At 44.3% G+C, this 17,208-nt stretch overlaps 10 non-coding genes and 11 pseudogenes across 10 annotated transcripts; all 21 read left to right on the plus strand.

The window, feature by feature from the left end:
* The first annotated feature begins 653 nt into the window (after window positions 1–653).
* LOC140017254 (5S ribosomal RNA) lies at window positions 654–772 on the plus strand. Its single transcript, XR_011823566.1, has one exon. It is a non-coding gene; the product is annotated as a 5S ribosomal RNA (ribosomal RNA).
* Window positions 773–1,183: 411 nt separating this feature from the next.
* On the plus strand, window positions 1,184–1,301 carry LOC140020563 (5S ribosomal RNA; annotated as a pseudogene).
* Window positions 1,302–2,227: 926 nt separating this feature from the next.
* LOC140017876 (5S ribosomal RNA) lies at window positions 2,228–2,346 on the plus strand. The gene has a single exon (XR_011824182.1). It is a non-coding gene; the product is annotated as a 5S ribosomal RNA (ribosomal RNA).
* A 411-nt stretch (window positions 2,347–2,757) lies between these two features.
* On the plus strand, window positions 2,758–2,875 carry LOC140020172 (5S ribosomal RNA; annotated as a pseudogene).
* A 927-nt stretch (window positions 2,876–3,802) lies between these two features.
* On the plus strand, window positions 3,803–3,921 carry LOC140017255 (5S ribosomal RNA). Its single transcript, XR_011823567.1, has one exon. It is a non-coding gene; the product is annotated as a 5S ribosomal RNA (ribosomal RNA).
* A 411-nt stretch (window positions 3,922–4,332) lies between these two features.
* Window positions 4,333–4,450, plus strand: LOC140020173 (5S ribosomal RNA; annotated as a pseudogene).
* A 926-nt stretch (window positions 4,451–5,376) lies between these two features.
* On the plus strand, window positions 5,377–5,495 carry LOC140017491 (5S ribosomal RNA). The gene has a single exon (XR_011823800.1). It is a non-coding gene; the product is annotated as a 5S ribosomal RNA (ribosomal RNA).
* Window positions 5,496–5,906: 411 nt separating this feature from the next.
* LOC140019825 (5S ribosomal RNA) lies at window positions 5,907–6,024 on the plus strand (annotated as a pseudogene).
* Window positions 6,025–6,952: 928 nt separating this feature from the next.
* On the plus strand, window positions 6,953–7,071 carry LOC140017256 (5S ribosomal RNA). The gene has a single exon (XR_011823568.1). It is a non-coding gene; the product is annotated as a 5S ribosomal RNA (ribosomal RNA).
* A 411-nt stretch (window positions 7,072–7,482) lies between these two features.
* Window positions 7,483–7,600, plus strand: LOC140020174 (5S ribosomal RNA; annotated as a pseudogene).
* Window positions 7,601–8,526: 926 nt separating this feature from the next.
* On the plus strand, window positions 8,527–8,645 carry LOC140017603 (5S ribosomal RNA). Its single transcript, XR_011823911.1, has one exon. It is a non-coding gene; the product is annotated as a 5S ribosomal RNA (ribosomal RNA).
* A 411-nt stretch (window positions 8,646–9,056) lies between these two features.
* LOC140019826 (5S ribosomal RNA) lies at window positions 9,057–9,174 on the plus strand (annotated as a pseudogene).
* Window positions 9,175–10,102: 928 nt separating this feature from the next.
* LOC140017257 (5S ribosomal RNA) lies at window positions 10,103–10,221 on the plus strand. The gene has a single exon (XR_011823569.1). It is a non-coding gene; the product is annotated as a 5S ribosomal RNA (ribosomal RNA).
* A 411-nt stretch (window positions 10,222–10,632) lies between these two features.
* Window positions 10,633–10,750, plus strand: LOC140020564 (5S ribosomal RNA; annotated as a pseudogene).
* Window positions 10,751–11,676: 926 nt separating this feature from the next.
* On the plus strand, window positions 11,677–11,795 carry LOC140017877 (5S ribosomal RNA). The gene has a single exon (XR_011824183.1). It is a non-coding gene; the product is annotated as a 5S ribosomal RNA (ribosomal RNA).
* Window positions 11,796–12,206: 411 nt separating this feature from the next.
* LOC140020747 (5S ribosomal RNA) lies at window positions 12,207–12,324 on the plus strand (annotated as a pseudogene).
* A 925-nt stretch (window positions 12,325–13,249) lies between these two features.
* Window positions 13,250–13,367, plus strand: LOC140020175 (5S ribosomal RNA; annotated as a pseudogene).
* Window positions 13,368–14,293: 926 nt separating this feature from the next.
* LOC140017258 (5S ribosomal RNA) lies at window positions 14,294–14,412 on the plus strand. The gene has a single exon (XR_011823570.1). It is a non-coding gene; the product is annotated as a 5S ribosomal RNA (ribosomal RNA).
* Window positions 14,413–14,824: 412 nt separating this feature from the next.
* Window positions 14,825–14,942, plus strand: LOC140020176 (5S ribosomal RNA; annotated as a pseudogene).
* A 926-nt stretch (window positions 14,943–15,868) lies between these two features.
* Window positions 15,869–15,987, plus strand: LOC140017259 (5S ribosomal RNA). The gene has a single exon (XR_011823571.1). It is a non-coding gene; the product is annotated as a 5S ribosomal RNA (ribosomal RNA).
* A 411-nt stretch (window positions 15,988–16,398) lies between these two features.
* Window positions 16,399–16,516, plus strand: LOC140019827 (5S ribosomal RNA; annotated as a pseudogene).
* The last annotated feature ends 692 nt before the right edge of the window (window positions 16,517–17,208 follow it).

Consider the following 17,208-nt stretch of genomic DNA (forward strand, 5'->3'; position numbering starts at 1 on the left):
TTAGCTAGAAATTTGTTTACAAATATATCTTTTTCTCTTTTTTGTTAGAAATTATAAATTTTGGCAAATTTGTTCGGGTAGACCCGACCCGGATCCGAGACTCGCCGGGTCCGGATCCGGAACACCGAATAAAAGACCCGTCGGGTAAACGGGTCGGATCCGGGTCCGGGTCCGGAATAATGAATTCCGGCCCGTTGACACCCCTAGGTGACCCCCTGGGAAATCCTCGTGTTGCACCCCTCCCTTTTTTGTTTCGAAATCCAAATTTCCCCTTCGTTCTTTATGCTGTAGTAATTTAGCTCCGTCGGAACGATTGCTTTATATTTTGCTTCTCATCGAAGCATGAAGGCGGATCTGAAGGCGCGAGACAAGTCAGGAACGGTACGGCTGGATCGAAGCCCGGATCGTCGGTCAAAGTTGTCGGCGCAAATGTATAAGCGCAAGCGTGAAGAATCAATTTCAGGATAATTGAGAGTTGCGCGACGAGGGAAAAAAAAATGGTGAAAATCAACAAGAAAAAAATGTAAAAGTAAATAAATAAAAGGATGAGGGGAAATTCTTGAATTGACGCTTAAAATGAATTCGGGTCCAGAAAAGCCACACTGCTTCACAGGACGGGGCAGTTTAAAAGAATAAAGCGAAAGGAACATGGCGGGTGCGATCATACCAGCACTAATGCACCGGATCCCATCAGAACTCCGAAGTTAAGCGTGCTTGGGCGAGAGTAGTACTAGGATGGGTGACCCCCTGGGAAGTCCTCGTGTTGCACCCCTCCCTTTTTTGTTTCGAAATCCAAATTTCCCCTTCGTTCTTTATGCTGTAGTAATTTAGCTCCGTCGGAACGATTGCTTTATATTTTGCTTCTCATCGAAGCATGAAGGCGGATCTGAAGGCGCGAGACAAGTCAGGAACGGTACGGCTGGATCGAAGCCCGGATCGTCGGTCAAAGTTGTCGGCGCAAATGTATAAGCGCAAGCGTGAAGGATCAATTTCAGGATAATTGAGACTTGTTCGACGAGGGAAAAAAAAGGTGCAAAGCAACAAGAAAAAAATATAAAAGTAAATAAATAAAAGGATGAGAGAAAATTCATGAATTGACGCTTAGAATGAATTCGGGTCCAGAAAAGCCAAACTGCTTCACAGGACGTGACAGTTTAAAAGAATAAAGCGAAAGGAACATGGCGGGTGCGATCATACCAGCACTAATGCACCGGATCCCATCAGAACTTCGAAGTTAAGCGTGCTTGGGCGACAGTAGTACTAGGATGGGTGATCCTAGGCCGGTCAACGGGTCGGGTCTACACCCGGATCCGGATCGGATCCCTGAAATTTTTGCGGGTATGGGTAGGGATTTAATTCCGTTATCCGGATCCGGATCCGTTTTTTCAAACAAAAAAACGGGTCGGATACGGAATATAGTATTCCGACCCGTATTAGACCCGGATCCGGATATAAATGATTTAATAATTTATAAAAAATATATATTATCAATATAATTTGATTAGGATGATGTATTTGAGTAAAATCAATTTGATTTATTTTCTTATTTGGTTTTTTCTTTGCATTAGCTAGAAATTTGTTTACAAATATATCTTATTCTCTTTTTTGTTAGAAATCATAAATTTTGGCAAATTTGATCGGGTAGACCCGACCCGGATCCGAGACTCGCCGGGTCCGGATCCGAAACACCGAATAAAAGACCCGTCGGGTAAACGGGTCGGATCCGGGTCCGGGTCCGAAATAATGAATTCCGACCCGGACCCGGCCCGTTGACACCCCTAGGTGACCCCCTGGGAAATCCTCGTGTTGCACCCCTCCCTTTTTTGTTTCGAAATCCAAATTTCCCCTTCGTTCTTTATGCTGTAGTAATTTAGCTCCGTCGGAACGATTGCTTTATATTTTGCTTCTCATCGAAGCATGAAGGCGGATCTGAAGGCGCGAGACAAGTCAGGAACGGTACGGCTGGAGCGAAGCCAGGATCGTCGGTCAAAGTTGTCGGCGCAAATGTATAAGCGCAAGCGTGAAGGATCAATTTCAGGATAATTGAGAGTTGCGCGACGAGGGAAAAAAAATGGTGCAAATCAACAAGAAAAAAATGTAAAAGTAAATAAATAAAAGGATGAGGGGAAATTCTTGAATTGACGCTTAAAATGAATTCGGGTCCAGAAAAGCCACACTGCTTCACAGGACGGGGCAGTTTAAAAGAATAAAGCGAAAGGAACATGGCGGGTGCGATCATACCAGCACTAATGCACCGGATCCCATCAGAACTCCGAAGTTAAGCGTGCTTGGGCGAGAGTAGTACTAGGATGGGTGACCCCCTGGGAAGTCCTCTTGTTGCACCCCTCCCTTTTTTGTTTCGAAATCCAAATTTCCCCTTCGTTCTTTATGCTGTAGTAATTTAGCTCCGTCGGAACGATTGCTTTATATTTTGCTTCTCATCGAAGCATGAAGGCGGATCTGAAGGCGCGAGACAAGTCAGGAACGGTACGGCTGGATCGAAGCCCGGATCGTCGGTCAAAGTTGTCGGCGCAAATGTATAAGCGCAAGCGTGAAGGATCAATTTCAGGATAATTGAGAGTTGTTCGACGAGGGAAAAAAAAGGTGCAAAGCAACAAGAAAAAATTATAAAAGTAAATAAATAAAAGGATGAGAGGAAATTCATGAATTGACGCTTAGAATGAATTCGGGTCCAGAAAAGCCAAACTGCTTCACAGGACGTGACAGTTTAAAAGAATAAAGCGAAAGGAACATGGCGGGTGCGATCATACCAGCACTAATGCACCGGATCCCATCAGAACTTCGAAGTTAAGCGTGCTTGGGCGACAGTAGTACCAGGATGGGTGACCCTAGGCCGGTCAACGGGTCGGGTCTACACCCGGATCCGGATCGGATCCCTGAAATTTTTGCGGGTATGGGTAGGGATTTAATTCCGTTATCCGGATCCGGATCCGTTTTTTCAAACAAAAAAACGGGTCGGATACGGAATATAGTATTCCGACCCGTATTAGACCCGGATCCGGATATAAATGATTTAATAATTTATAAAAAATATATATTATCAATATAATTTGATTAGGATGATGTATTTGAGTAAAATCAATTTGATTTATTTTCTTATTTGGTTTTTTCTTTGCATTAGCTAGAAATTTGTTTACAAATATATCTTTTTCTCTTTTTTGTTAGAAATTATAAATTTTGGCAAATTTGTTCGGGTAGACCCGACCCGGATCCGAGACTCGCCGGGTCCGGATCCGGAACACCGAATAAAAGACCCGTCGGGTAAACGGGTCGGATCCGGGTCCGGGTCCGGAATAATGAATTCCGGCCCGGACCCGGCCCGTTGACACCCCTAGGTGACCCCCTGGGAAATCCTCGTGTTGCACCCCTCCCTTTTTTGTTTCGAAATCCAAATTTCCCCTTCGTTCTTTATGCTGTAGTAATTTAGCTCCGTCGGAACGATTGCTTTATATTTTGCTTCTCATCGAAGCATGAAGGCGGATCTGAAGGCGCGAGACAAGTCAGGAACGGTACGGCTGGATCGAAGCCCGGATCGTCGGTCAAAGTTGTCGGCGCAAATGTATAAGCGCAAGCGTGAAGGATCAATTTCAGGATAATTGAGAGTTGCGCGACGAGGGAAAAAAAAATGGTGCAAATCAACAAGAAAAAAATGTAAAAGTAAATAAATAAAAGGATGAGGGGAAATTCTTGAATTGACGCTTAAAATGAATTCGGGTCCAGAAAAGCCACACTGCTTCACAGGACGGGGCAGTTTAAAAGAATAAAGCGAAAGGAACATGGCGGGTGCGATCATACCAGCACTAATGCACCGGATCCCATCAGAACTCCGAAGTTAAGCGTGCTTGGGCGAGAGTAGTACTAGGATGGGTGACCCCCTGGGAAGTCCTCGTGTTGCACCCCTCCCTTTTTTGTTTCGAAATCCAAATTTCCCCTTCGTTCTTTATGCTGTAGTAATTTAGCTCCGTCGGAACGATTGCTTTATATTTTGCTTCTCATCGAAGCATGAAGGCGGATCTGAAGGCGCGAGACAAGTCAGGAACGGTACGGCTGGATCGAAGCCCGGATCGTCGGTCAAAGTTGTCGGCGCAAATGTATAAGCGCAAGCGTGAAGGATCAATTTCAGGATAATTGAGAGTTGTTCGACGAGGGAAAAAAAAGGTGCAAAGCAACAAGAAAAAAATATAAAAGTAAATAAATAAAAGGATGAGAGGAAATTCATGAATTGACGCTTAGAATGAATTCGGGTCCAGAAAAGCCAAACTGCTTCACAGGACGTGACAGTTTAAAAGAATAAAGCGAAAGGAACATGGCGGGTGCGATCATACCAGCACTAATGCACCGGATCCCATCAGAACTTCGAAGTTAAGCGTGCTTGGGCGACAGTAGTACCAGGATGGGTGACCCTAGGCCGGTCAACGGGTCGGGTCTACACCCGGATCCGGATCGGATCCCTGAAATTTTTGCGGGTATGGGTAGGGATTTAATTCCGTTATCCGGATCCGGATCCGTTTTTTCAAACAAAAAAACGGGTCGGATACGGAATATAGTATTCCGACCCGTATTAGACCCGGATCCGAATATAAATGATTTAATAATTTATAAAAAATATATATTATCAATATAATTTGATTAGGATGATGTATTTGAGTAAAATCAATTTGATTTATTTTCTTATTTGGTTTTTTCTTTGCATTAGCTAGAAATTTGTTTACAAATATATCTTTTTCTCTTTTTTGTTAGAAATTATAAATTTTGGCAAATTTGTTCGGGTAGACCCGACCCGGATCCGAGACTCGCCGGGTCCGGATCCGGAACACAGAATAAAAGACCCGTCGGGTAAACGGGTCGGATCCGGGTCCGGGTCCGGAATAATGAATTCCGGCCCGGACCCGGCCCGTTGACACCCCTAGGTGACCCCCTGGGAAATCCTCGTGTTGCACCCCTCCCTTTTTTGTTTCGAAATCCAAATTTCCCCTTCGTTCTTTATGCTGTAGTAATTTAGCTCTGTCGGAACGATTGCTTTATATTTTGCTTCTCATCGAAGCATGAAGGCGGATCTGAAGGCGCGAGACAAGTCAGGAACGGTACGGCTGGATCGAAGCCCGGATCGTCGGTCAAAGTTGTCGGCGCAAATGTATAAGCGCAAGCGTGAAGGATCAATTTCAGGATAATTGAGAGTTGCGCGACGAGGGAAAAAAAATGGTGCAAATCAACAAGAAAAAAATGTAAAAGTAAATAAATAAAAGGATGAGGGGAAATTCTTGAATTGACGCTTAGAATGAATTCGGGTCCAGAAAAGCCACACTGCTTCACAGGACGGGGCAGTTTAAAAGAATAAAGCGAAAGGAACATGGCGGGTGCGATCATACCAGCACTAATGCACCGGATCCCATCAGAACTCCGAAGTTAAGCGTGCTTGGGCGAGAGTAGTACTAGGATGGGTGACCCCCTGGGAAGTTCTCGTGTTGCACCCCTCCCTTTTTTGTTTCGAAATCCAAATTTCCCCTTCGTTCTTTATGCTGTAGTAATTTAGCTCCGTCGGAACGATTGCTTTATATTTTGCTTCTCATCGAAGCATGAAGGCGGATCTGAAGGCGCGAGACAAGTCAGGAACGGTACGGCTGGATCGAAACCCGGATCGTCGGTCAAAGTTGTCGGCGCAAATGTATAAGCGCAAGCTTGAAGGATCAATTTCAGGATAATTGAGAGTTGTTCGACGAGAGAAAAAAAAGGTGCAAAGCAACAAGAAAAAAATATAAAAGTAAATAAATAAAAGGATGAGAGGAAATTCATGAATTGACGCTTAGAATGAATTCGGGTCCAAAAAAGCCAAACTGCTTCACAGGACGTGGCAGTTTAAAAGAATAAAGCGAAAGGAACATGGCGGGTGCGATCATACCAGCACTAATGCACCGGATCCCATCAGAACTTCGAAGTTAAGCGTGCTTGGGCGACAGTAGTACTAGGATGGGTGACCCTAGGCCGGTCAACGGGTCGGGTCTACACCCGGATCCGGATCGGATCCCTGAAATTTTTGCGGGTATGGGTAGGGATTTAATTCCGTTATCCGGATCCGGATCCGTTTTTTCAAACAAAAAAACGGGTCGGATACGGAATATAGTATTCCGACCCGTATTAGACCCGGATCCGGATATAAATGATTTAATAATTTATAAAAAATATATATTATCAATATAATTTGATTAGGATGATGTATTTGAGTAAAATCAATTTGATTTATTTTCTTATTTGGTTTTTTCTTTGCATTAGCTAGAAATTTGTTTACAAATATATCTTTTTCTCTTTTTTGTTAGAAATTATAAATTTTGGCAAATTTGTTCGGGTAGACCCGACCCGGATCCGAGACTCGCCGGGTCCGGATCCGGAACACCGAATTAAAGACCCGTCGGGTAAACGGGTCGGATCCGGGTCCGGGTCCGGAATAATGAATTCCGGCCCGGACCCCGGCCCGTTGACACCCCTAGGTGACCCCCTGGGAAATCCTCGTGTTGCACCCCTCCCTTTTTTGTTTCGAAATCCAAATTTCCCCTTCGTTCTTTATGCTGTAGTAATTTAGCTCCGTCGGAACGATTGCTTTATTTTTTGCTTCTCATCGAAGCATGAAGGCGGATCTGAAGGCGCGAGACAAGTCAGGAACGGTACGGCTGGATCGAAGCCCGGATCGTCGGTCAAAGTTGTCGGCGCAAATGTATAAGCGCAAGCGTGAAGGATCAATTTCAGGATAATTGAGAGTTGCGCGACGAGGGAAAAAAAAATGGTGCAAATCAACAAGAAAAAAATGTAAAAGTAAATAAATAAAAGGATGAGGGGAAATTCTTGAATTGACGCTTAGAATGAATTCGGGTCCAGAAAAGCCACACTGCTTCACAGGACGGGGCAGTTTAAAAGAATAAAGCGAAAGGAACATGGCGGGTGCGATCATACCAGCACTAATGCACCGGATCCCATCAGAACTCCGAAGTTAAGCGTGCTTGGGCGAGAGTAGTACTAGGATGGGTGACCCCCTGGGAAGTCCTCGTGTTGCACCCCTCCCTTTTTTGTTTCGAAATCCAAATTTCCCCTTCGTTCTTTATGCTGTAGTAATTTAGCTCCGTCGGAACGATTGCTTTATATTTTGCTTCTCATCGAAGCATGAAGGCGGATCTGAAGGCGCGAGACAAGTCAGGAACGGTACGGCTGGATCGAAGCCCGGATCGTCGGTCAAAGTTGTCGGCGCAAATGTATAAGCGCAAGCGTGAAGGATCAATTTCAGGATAATTGAGAGTTGTTCGACGAGGGAAAAAAAAGGTGCAAAGCAACAAGAAAAAAATATAAAAGTAAATAAATAAAAGGATGAGAGGAAATTCATGAATTGACGCTTAGAATGAATTCGGGTCCAGAAAAGCCAAACTGCTTCACAGGACGTGACAGTTTAAAAGAATAAAGCGAAAGGAACATGGCGGGTGCGATCATACCAGCACTAATGCACCGGATCCCATCAGAACTTCGAAGTTAAGCGTGCTTGGGCGACAGTAGTACCAGGATGGGTGACCCTAGGCCGGTCAACGGGTCGGGTCTACACCCGGATCCGGATCGGATCCCTGAAATTTTTGCGGGTATGGGTAGGGATTTAATTCCGTTATCCGGATCCGGATCCGTTTTTTCAAACAAAAAAACGGGTCGGATACGGAATATAGTATTCCGACCCGTATTAGACCCGGATCCGAATATAAATGATTTAATAATTTATAAAAAATATATATTATCAATATAATTTGATTAGGATGATGTATTTGAGTAAAATCAATTTGATTTATTTTCTTATTTGGTTTTTTCTTTGCATTAGCTAGAAATTTGTTTACAAATATATCTTTTTCTCTTTTTTGTTAGAAATTATAAATTTTGGCAAATTTGTTCGGGTAGACCCGACCCGGATCCGAGACTCGCCGGGTCCGGATCCGGAACACAGAATAAAAGACCCGTCGGGTAAACGGGTCGGATCCGGGTCCGGGTCCGGAATAATGAATTCCGGCCCGGACCCGGCCCGTTGACACCCCTAGGTGACCCCCTGGGAAATCCTCGTGTTGCACCCCTCCCTTTTTTGTTTCGAAATCCAAATTTCCCCTTCGTTCTTTATGCTGTAGTAATTTAGCTCTGTCGGAACGATTGCTTTATATTTTGCTTCTCATCGAAGCATGAAGGCGGATCTGAAGGCGCGAGACAAGTCAGGAACGGTACGGCTGGATCGAAGCCCGGATCGTCGGTCAAAGTTGTCGGCGCAAATGTATAAGCGCAAGCGTGAAGGATCAATTTCAGGATAATTGAGAGTTGCGCGACGAGGGAAAAAAAATGGTGCAAATCAACAAGAAAAAAATGTAAAAGTAAATAAATAAAAGGATGAGGGGAAATTCTTGAATTGACGCTTAGAATGAATTCGGGTCCAGAAAAGCCACACTGCTTCACAGGACGGGGCAGTTTAAAAGAATAAAGCGAAAGGAACATGGCGGGTGCGATCATACCAGCACTAATGCACCGGATCCCATCAGAACTCCGAAGTTAAGCGTGCTTGGGCGAGAGTAGTACTAGGATGGGTGACCCCCTGGGAAGTTCTCGTGTTGCACCCCTCCCTTTTTTGTTTCGAAATCCAAATTTCCCCTTCGTTCTTTATGCTGTAGTAATTTAGCTCCGTCGGAACGATTGCTTTATATTTTGCTTCTCATCGAAGCATGAAGGCGGATCTGAAGGCGCGAGACAAGTCAGGAACGGTACGGCTGGATCGAAACCCGGATCGTCGGTCAAAGTTGTCGGCGCAAATGTATAAGCGCAAGCTTGAAGGATCAATTTCAGGATAATTGAGAGTTGTTCGACGAGAGAAAAAAAAGGTGCAAAGCAACAAGAAAAAAATATAAAAGTAAATAAATAAAAGGATGAGAGGAAATTCATGAATTGACGCTTAGAATGAATTCGGGTCCAAAAAAGCCAAACTGCTTCACAGGACGTGGCAGTTTAAAAGAATAAAGCGAAAGGAACATGGCGGGTGCGATCATACCAGCACTAATGCACCGGATCCCATCAGAACTTCGAAGTTAAGCGTGCTTGGGCGACAGTAGTACTAGGATGGGTGACCCTAGGCCGGTCAACGGGTCGGGTCTACACCCGGATCCGGATCGGATCCCTGAAATTTTTGCGGGTATGGGTAGGGATTTAATTCCGTTATCCGGATCCGGATCCGTTTTTTCAAACAAAAAAACGGGTCGGATACGGAATATAGTATTCCGACCCGTATTAGACCCGGATCCGGATATAAATGATTTAATAATTTATAAAAAATATATATTATCAATATAATTTGATTAGGATGATGTATTTGAGTAAAATCAATTTGATTTATTTTCTTATTTGGTTTTTTCTTTGCATTAGCTAGAAATTTGTTTACAAATATATCTTTTTCTCTTTTTTGTTAGAAATTATAAATTTTGGCAAATTTGTTCGGGTAGACCCGACCCGGATCCGAGACTCGCCGGGTCCGGATCCGGAACACCGAATTAAAGACCCGTCGGGTAAACGGGTCGGATCCGGGTCCGGGTCCGGAATAATGAATTCCGGCCCGGACCCCGGCCCGTTGACACCCCTAGGTGACCCCCTGGGAAATCCTCGTGTTGCACCCCTCCCTTTTTTGTTTCGAAATCCAAATTTCCCCTTCGTTCTTTATGCTGTAGTAATTTAGCTCCGTCGGAACGATTGCTTTATTTTTTGCTTCTCATCGAAGCATGAAGGCGGATCTGAAGGCGCGAGACAAGTCAGGAACGGTACGGCTGGATCGAAGCCCGGATCGTCGGTCAAAGTTGTCGGCGCAAATGTATAAGCGCAAGCGTGAAGGATCAATTTCAGGATAATTGAGAGTTGCGCGACGAGGGAAAAAAAAATGGTGCAAATCAACAAGAAAAAAATGTAAAAGTAAATAAATAAAAGGATGAGGGGAAATTCTTGAATTGACGCTTAGAATGAATTCGGGTCCAGAAAAGCCACACTGCTTCACAGGACGGGGCAGTTTAAAAGAATAAAGCGAAAGGAACATGGCGGGTGCGATCATACCAGCACTAATGCACCGGATCCCATCAGAACTCCGAAGTTAAGCGTGCTTGGGCGAGAGTAGTACTAGGATGGGTGACCCCCTGGGAAGTCCTCGTGTTGCACCCCTCCCTTTTTTGTTTCGAAATCCAAATTTCCCTTTCGTTCTTTATGCTGTAGTAATTTAGCTCCGTCGGAACGATTGCTTTATATTTTGCTTCTCATCGAAGCATGAAGGCGGATCTGAAGGCGCGAGACAAGTCAGGAACGGTACGGCTGGATCGAAGCCCGGATCGTCGGTCAAAGTTGTCGGCGCAAATGTATAAGCGCAAGCGTGAAGGATCAATTTCAGGATAATTGAGACTTGTTCGACGAGGGAAAAAAAAGGTGCAAAGCAACAAGAAAAAAATATAAAAGTAAATAAATAAAAGGATGAGAGGAAATTCATGAATTGACTCTTAGAATGAATTCGGGTCCAGAAAAGCCAAACTGCTTCACAGGACGTGACAGTTTAAAAGAATAAAGCGAAAGGAACATGGCGGGTGCGATCATACCAGCACTAATGCACCGGATCCCATCAGAACTTCGAAGTTAAGCGTGCTTGGGCGACAGTAGTACTAGGATGGGTGATCCTAGGCCGGTCAACGGGTCGGGTCTACACCCGGATCCGGATCGGATCCCTGAAATTTTTGCGGGTATGGGTAGGGATTTAATTCCGTTATCCGGATCCGGATCCGTTTTTTCAAACAAAAAAACGGGTCGGATACGGAATATAGTATTCCGACCCGTATTAGACCCGGATCCGGATATAAATGATTTAATAATTTATAAAAAATATATATTATCAATATAATTTGATTAGGATGATGTATTTGAGTAAAATCAATTTGATTTATTTTCTTATTTGGTTTTTTCTTTGCATTAGCTAGAAATTTGTTTACAAATATATCTTATTCTCTTTTTTGTTAGAAATTATAAATTTTGGCAAATTTGATCGGGTAGACCCGACCCGGATCCGAGACTCGCCGGGTCCGGATCCGGAACACCGAATAAAAGACCCGTCGGGTAAACGGGTCGGATCCGGGTCCGGGTCCGAAATAATGAATTCCGACCCGGACCCGGCCCGTTGACACCCCTAGGTGACCCCCTGGGAAATCCTCGTGTTGCACCCCTCCCTTTTTTGTTTCGAAATCCAAATTTCCCCTTCGTTCTTTATGCTGTAGTAATTTAGCTCCGTCGGAACGATTGCTTTATATTTTGCTTCTCATCGAAGCATGAAGGCGGATCTGAAGGCGCGAGACAAGTCAGGAACGGTACGGCTGGAGCGAAGCCAGGATCGTCGGTCAAAGTTGTCGGCGCAAATGTATAAGCGCAAGCGTGAAGGATCAATTTCAGGATAATTGAGAGTTGCGCGACGAGGGAAAAAAAATGGTGCAAATCAACAAGAAAAAAATGTAAAAGTAAATAAATAAAAGGATGTGGGGAAATTCTTGAATTGACGCTTAAAATGAATTCGGGTCCAGAAAAGCCACACTGCTTCACAGGATGGGGCAGTTTAAAAGAATAAAGCGAAAGGAACATGGCGGGTGCGATCATACCAGCACTAATGCACCGGATCCCATCAGAACTCCGAAGTTAAGCGTGCTTGGGCGAGAGTAGTACTAGGATGGGTGACCCCCTGGGAAGTCCTCTTGTTGCACCCCTCCCTTTTTTGTTTCGAAATCCAAATTTCCCCTTCGTTCTTTATGCTGTAGTAATTTAGCTCCGTCGGAACGATTGCTTTATATTTTGCTTCTCATCGAAGCATGAAGGCGGATCTGAAGGCGCGAGACAAGTCAGGAACGGTACGGCTGGATCGAAGCCCGGATCGTCGGTCAAAGTTGTCGGCGCAAATGTATAAGCGCAAGCGTGAAGGATCAATTTCAGGATAATTGAGAGTTGTTCGACGAGGGAAAAAAAAGGTGCAAAGCAACAAGAAAAAAATATAAAAGTAAATAAATAAAAGGATGAGAGGAAATTCATGAATTGACGCTTAGAATGAATTCGGGTCCAGAAAAGCCAAACTGCTTCACAGGACGTGACAGTTTAAAAGAATAAAGCGAAAGGAACATGGCGGGTGCGATCATACCAGCACTAATGCACCGGATCCCATCAGAACTTCGAAGTTAAGCGTGCTTGCGCGACAGTAGTACTAGGATGGGTGACCCTAGGCCGGTCAACGGGTCGGGTCTACACCCGGATCCGGATCGGATCCCTGAAATTTTTGCGGGTATGGGTAGGGATTTAATTCCGTTATCCGGATCCGGATCCGTTTTTTCAAACAAAAAAACGGGTCGGATACGGAATATAGTATTCCGACCCGTATTAGACCCGGATCCGGATATAAATGATTTAATAATTTATAAAAAATATATATTATCAATATAATTTGATTAGGATGATGTATTTGAGTAAAATCAATTTGATTTATTTTCTTATTTGGTTTTTTCTTTGCATTAGCTAGAAATTTGTTTACAAATATATCTTTTTCTCTTTTTTGTTAGAAATTATAAATTTTGGCAAATTTGATCGGGTAGACCCGACCCGGATCCGAGACTCGCCGGGTCCGGATCCGGAACACCGAATAAAAGACCCGTCGGGTAAACGGGTCGGATCCGGGTCCGGGTCCAGAATAATGAATTCCGGCCCGGACCCGGCCCGTTGACACCCCTAGGTGACCCCCTGGGAAATCCTCGTGTTGCACCCCTCCCTTTTTTGTTTCGAAATCCAAATTTCCCCTTCGTTCTTTATGCTGTAGTAATTTAGCTCCGTCGGAACGATTGCTTTATATTTTGCTTCTCATCGAAGCATGAAGGCGGATCTGAAGGCGCGAGACAAGTCAGGAACGGTACGGCTGGATCGAAGCCCGGATCGTCGGTCAAAGTTGTCGGCGCAAATGTATAAGCGCAAGCGTGAAGGATCAATTTCAGGATAATTGAGAGTTGTTCGACGAGGGAAAAAAAAGGTGCAAAGCAACAAGAAAAAAATATAAAAGTAAATAAATAAAAGGATGAGAGGAAATTCATGAATTGACGCTTAGAATGAATTCGGGTCCAGAAAAGCCAAACTGCTTCACAGGACGTGACAGTTTAAAAGAATAAAGCGAAAGGAACATGGCGGGTGCGATCATACCAGCACTAATGCACCGGATCCCATCAGAACTTCGAAGTTAAGCGTGCTTGGGCGACAGTAGTACCAGGATGGGTGACCCTAGGCCGGTCAACGGGTCGGGTCTACACCCGGATCCGGATCGGATCCCTGAAATTTTTGCGGGTATGGGTAGGGATTTAATTCCGTTATCCGGATCCGGATCCGTTTTTTCAAACAAAAAAACGGGTCGGATACGGAATATAGTATTCCGACCCGTATTAGACCCGGATCCGGATATAAATGATTTAATAATTTATAAAAAATATATATTATCAATATAATTTGATTAGGATGATGTATTTGAGTAAAATCAATTTGATTTATTTTCTTATTTGGTTTTTTCTTTGCATTAGCTAGAAATTTGTTTACAAATATATCTTTTTCTCTTTTTTGTTAGAAATTATAAATTTTGGCAAATTTGTTCGGGTAGACCCGACCCGGATCCGAGACTCGCCGGGTCCGGATCCGGAACACCGAATAAAAGACCCGTCGGGTAAACGGGTCGGATACGGGTCCGGGTCCGGAATAATGAATTCCGGCCCGGACCCGGCCCGTTGACACCCCTAGGTGACCCCCTGGGAAATCCTCGTGTTGCATCCCTCCCTTTTTTGTTTCGAAATCCAAATTTCCCCTTCGTTCTTTATGCTGTAGTAATTTAGCTCCGTCGGAACGATTGCTTTATATTTTGCTTCTCATCGAAGCATGAAGGCGGATCTGAAGGCGCGAGACAAGTCAGGAACGGTACGGCTGGATCGAAGCCCGGATCGTCGGTCAAAGTTGTCGGCGCAAATGTATAAGCGCAAGCGTGAAGGATCAATTTCAGGATAATTGAGAGTTGCGCGACGAGGGAAAAAAAATGGTGCAAATCAACAAGAAAAAAATGTAAAAGTAAATAAATAAAAGGATGAGGGGAAATTCTTGAATTGACGCTTAAAATGAATTCGGGTCCAGAAAAGCCACACTGCTTCACAGGACGGGGCAGTTTAAAAGAATAAAGCGAAAGGAACATGGCGGGTGCGATCATACCAGCACTAATGCACCGGATCCCATCAGAACTCCGAAGTTAAGCGTGCTTGGGCGAGAGTAGTACTAGGATGGGTGACCCCCTGGGAAGTCCTCGTGTTGCACCCCTCCCTTTTTTGTTTCGAAATCCAAATTTCCCCTTCGTTCTTTATGCTGTAGTAATTTAGCTCCGTCGGAACGATTGCTTTATATTTTGCTTCTCATCGAAGCATGAAGGCGGATCTGAAGGCGCGAGACAAGTCAGGAACGGTACGGCTGGATCGAAGCCCGGATCGTCGGTCAAAGTTGTCGGCGCAAATGTATAAGCGCAAGCGTGAAGGATCAATTTCAGGATAATTGAGAGTTGCGCGACGAGGGAAAAAAAATGGTGCAAATCAACAAGAAAAAAATGTAAAAGTAAATAAATAAAAGGATGAGGGGAAATTCTTGAATTGACGCTTAGAATGAATTCGGGTCCAGAAAAGCCAAACTGCTTCACAGGACGTGACAGTTTAAAAGAATAAAGCGAAAGGAACATGGCGGGTGCGATCATACCAGCACTAATGCACCGGATCCCATCAGAACTTCGAAGTTAAGCGTGCTTGGGCGACAGTAGTACCAGGATGGGTGACCCTAGGCCGGTCAACGGGTCGGGTCTACACCCGGATCCGGATCGGATCCCTGAAATTTTTGCGGGTATGGGTAGGGATTTAATTCCGTTATCCGGATCCGGATCCGTTTTTTCAAACAAAAAAACGGGTCGGATACGGAATATAGTATTCCGACCCGTATTAGACCCGGATCCGGATATAAATGATTTAATAATTTATAAAAAATATATATTATCAATATAATTTGATTAGGATGATGTATTTGAGTAAAATCAATTTGATTTATTTTCTTATTTGGTTTTTTCTTTGCATTAGCTAGAAATTTGTTTACAAATATATCTTTTTCTCTTTTTTGTTAGAAATTATAAATTTTGGCAAATTTGTTCGGGTAGACCCGACCCGGATCCGAGACTCGCCGGGTCCGGATCCGGAACACAGAATAAAAGACCCGTCGGGTAAACGGGTCGGATCCGGGTCCGGGTCCGGAATAATGAATTCCGGCCCGGACCCGGCCCGTTGACACCCCTAGGTGACCCCCTGGGAAATCCTCGTGTTGCACCCCTCCCTTTTTTGTTTCGAAATCCAAATTTCCCCTTCGTTCTTTATGCTGTAGTAATTTAGCTCTGTCGGAACGATTGCTTTATATTTTGCTTCTCATCGAAGCATGAAGGCGGATCTGAAGGCGCGAGACAAGTCAGGAACGGTACGGCTGGATCGAAGCCCGGATCGTCGGTCAAAGTTGTCGGCGCAAATGTATAAGCGCAAGCGTGAAGGATCAATTTCAGGATAATTGAGAGTTGCGCGACGAGGGAAAAAAAATGGTGCAAATCAACAAGAAAAAAATGTAAAAGTAAATAAATAAAAGGATGAGGGGAAATTCTTGAATTGACGCTTAGAATGAATTCGGGTCCAGAAAAGCCACACTGCTTCACAGGACGGGGCAGTTTAAAAGAATAAAGCGAAAGGAACATGGCGGGTGCGATCATACCAGCACTAATGCACCGGATCCCATCAGAACTCCGAAGTTAAGCGTGCTTGGGCGAGAGTAGTACTAGGATGGGTGACCCCCTGGGAAGTCCTCGTGTTGCACCCCTCCCTTTTTTGTTTCGAAATCCAAATTTCCCCTTCGTTCTTTATGCTGTAGTAATTTAGCTCCGTCGGAACGATTGCTTTATATTTTGCTTCTCATCGAAGCATGAAGGCGGATCTGAAGGCGCGAGACAAGTCAGGAACGGTACGGCTGGATCGAAACCCGGATCGTCGGTCAAAGTTGTCGGCGCAAATGTATAAGCGCAAGCTTGAAGGATCAATTTCAGGATAATTGAGAGTTGTTCGACGAGAGAAAAAAAAGGTGCAAAGCAACAAGAAAAAAATATAAAAGTAAATAAATAAAAGGATGAGAGGAAATTCATGAATTGACGCTTAGAATGAATTCGGGTCCAAAAAAGCCAAACTGCTTCACAGGACGTGGCAGTTTAAAAGAATAAAGCGAAAGGAACATGGCGGGTGCGATCATACCAGCACTAATGCACCGGATCCCATCAGAACTTCGAAGTTAAGCGTGCTTGGGCGACAGTAGTACTAGGATGGGTGACCCTAGGCCGGTCAACGGGTCGGGTCTACACCCGGATCCGGATCGGATCCCTGAAATTTTTGCGGGTATGGGTAGGGATTTAATTCCGTTATCCGGATCCGGATCCGTTTTTTCAAACAAAAAAACGGGTCGGATACGGAATATAGTATTCCGACCCGTATTAGACCCGGATCCGGATATAAATGATTTAATAATTTATAAAAAATATATATTATCAATATAATTTGATTAGGATGATGTATTTGAGTAAAATCAATTTGATTTATTTTCTTATTTGGTTTTTTCTTTGCATTAGCTAGAAATTTGTTTACAAATATATCTTTTTCTCTTTTTTGTTAGAAATTATAAATTTTGGCAAATTTGTTCGGGTAGACCCGACCCGGATCCGAGACTCGCCGGGTCCGGATCCGGAACACCGAATAAAAGACCCGTCGGGTAAACGGGTCGGATCCGGGTCCGGGTCCGGAATAATGAATTCCGGCCCGGACCCCGGCCCGTTGACACCCCTAGGTGACCCCCTGGGAAATCCTCGTGTTGCACCCCTCCCTTTTTTGTTTCGAAATCCAAATTTCCCCTTCGTTCTTTATGCTGTAGTAATTTAGCTCCGTCGGAACGATTGCTTTATTTTTTGCTTCTCATCGAAGCATGAAGGCGGATCTGAAGGCGCGAGACAAGTCAGGAACGGTACGGCTGGATCGAAGCCCGGATCGTCGGTCAAAG

The sequence above is a fragment of the Coffea arabica genome, chromosome 11c (genome assembly GCF_036785885.1).
Source record: "Coffea arabica cultivar ET-39 chromosome 11c, Coffea Arabica ET-39 HiFi, whole genome shotgun sequence".
Taxonomy (NCBI): domain Eukaryota; kingdom Viridiplantae; phylum Streptophyta; class Magnoliopsida; order Gentianales; family Rubiaceae; genus Coffea; species Coffea arabica.